Genomic DNA, 2,331 nt, shown 5'->3' with positions numbered 1-2,331 from the left:
GGCAGGGTTTGTGAGTGTGCATGTCAACGTAATGATGTTTGGGCCTGAATTTTCCCAAGAGTTTTGTGTAAGATTGCAGTTGCCCAATGCAAATGTCTCGTGAATTGAGGTTACATTTGAGGTGCTCTAATGGTAAAAGGCCAAAACTGTGCCATGGCGAGAGCTCCAGCCTTCCATTAATTTGTTGTAGGTCTGTTCCCAGAATTGATGACACATTCGTTTATTCTCGAATTTATTCCCCAAGGTTTTAACTTTAAGTTAGTATTAAATTTTGCATTAAATTTTGGTCCCATTTAATCTACTCTAAGTTGATTTGTCCTTACAAACCAAATTATTATTGGAACCCTTTTGATCACCCCAGAGGGTTGTGCAATACACCCAAACTGAGTCCGATGGACGAAGGCCATGGGCAACCAGACTCACCGGAAGTCAGTTCGCGAGAGACTTAAGGCGGCGCAATAAGAGATACAAAAAACCCTAAACTTGGCGCGCAACATTGTTTCGTTGCAAGTTTGGATAGATGTCTCCCGTTTTTCACCTTGCATGACCAACTTGTCGAGCAACAAAAACATTTGTTGCGGGTTGAAGAAAGTTGTTGCGAAAAGTAGAGCGCGGGTCTACTCTGAGCAACAAATTTTGGCTTTGTTGCTCGTTTTTCATCAAGCTCACAACTTGTCGCGCAACAAATGTGCTCGTGTGCTAGCAAATTAAACAATCAGCGCCCTGCATTTCTTCAACCCGCAACAAATGTTTTTGTTGCGGGTCAAGTTGATCACGCAAGGTGAAAAACACGAAACATCGACCAAAACTTGCAACGAAACAATGTTGCGCGACAAGTTGAGGGTTTTTGTACCTCGTCTTTCGCCGCCTTTAGTATATATGCAGCAAAGTCTAGTTGAGGAGGGGGTGGAAAATGTCGGCAAACGGACTCCATCGGATCCGATGGAGACGGGTTGCGGTGGTAAGAATCCATCGGACTGCCGCATGTCAGTTCGCAAGAGACTTAGTAAAGGTACAGGAAAGTATAGTTGAGGAGGCGATGGGAAATGTTGGCAAACGGACTCCGGCCATCGGATGGAGACGGGTTGCCGTGGCAAGAATCCATCGGACTGCCGCGAGTCAGTAATCATATTATATGAAAATTACTCTGCGGCGATCGTTCTATCTCAATCACAGTTTCCATGCATATAATCGCCGCCATACGATCGATACAATCATACATGTATTTTATCACTCAGGCGATTCAACCGAGTAAATTTTTGGCGAGTAATTGTGTGACCAAGTGAAAAGAAAACGTTCCATTTATCAAATATTCTAAGTTTACTTCCAAAGGTTGACGATGGCTTCGTTGGTTCAGTGACAGGCATTGCCAGCGCACACCGAGCCGGACGTTCGGCGAACAAGTTCTTGCTGGGGAAGTGATAATTTTTGGGTTCATTAAACATCCTTCAATGTTGTTTTCACTTACTTCTTTTCATAAATAAATAACATATCAGTTATTCCGAATTAATCACAATTTCAATTAGAAAAACAAATGAAATTTTTTATCCAGGTAAAGGCTCTCTCTCGTTCACGCAGATTATCTTTGTCTTCTTCACTGAAATCAGTGGATTTGACTGAAAAGCTAATAATTTATTGTTGTCGGAGATAGAATGACCAGAATTTCTGTCGCAATCGGAAATTCAAGGACCTGGGTCTGTAAAAATCTTGTTCAGCTTCATGCTTTAAAGAACGAGGTATAGTGTCGAGTGCAATGTTTCGTGATGTTGACTTTCGCCTCATGTCTTAAAGAACGACTAATGTTACATGTGTAGCGCGCTTGTATCACCTCATGGCTTTAAGAACGACGTATATTTCACGTGTAGCGTGCGCTTATTTCGCCTCATGGCTGAGAGATATTGGGGAGCTTTTGCAACGACAACGGCGACGGCAACGAGAACGTCACAAATTTGCATATTTAGTAAGGCAAAAACACTAGCTTTGCACGGTCAGCGCGTGCGTTTTTCACTTTTGTCAATTTCTTTGCCGTCTTCAGCAAAACAACAACGTGAAATAACCAAGTTTGAGGTTTTATGGAGGACGTCAGCACTTGAGGATAAATTTTCATTTTCTCCCCTAAATTAAGCGCCGCTCATAACAGTTTCATTCCTGACATACTGCTACACCTTTGTCACATTAAAAAGCTTGGAATAGTCTCGAAGTGATTGCAAATACGCGAATTTATGTTTTTAGATGACGTTGCCGTTCCCGTCGTCGTTGCTAAAGCTCCCTATTTTCTGTCACGCGCGAACTGACTTCCGAGAGTCCGATTGACTCTTGCCAGGAAGAGCT

This window comes from Montipora foliosa, chromosome 1 (genome assembly GCF_036669935.1).
Source record: "Montipora foliosa isolate CH-2021 chromosome 1, ASM3666993v2, whole genome shotgun sequence".
Classification (NCBI taxonomy): domain Eukaryota; kingdom Metazoa; phylum Cnidaria; class Anthozoa; order Scleractinia; family Acroporidae; genus Montipora; species Montipora foliosa.
Note: the sequence above shows the minus strand (reverse complement) of the source record.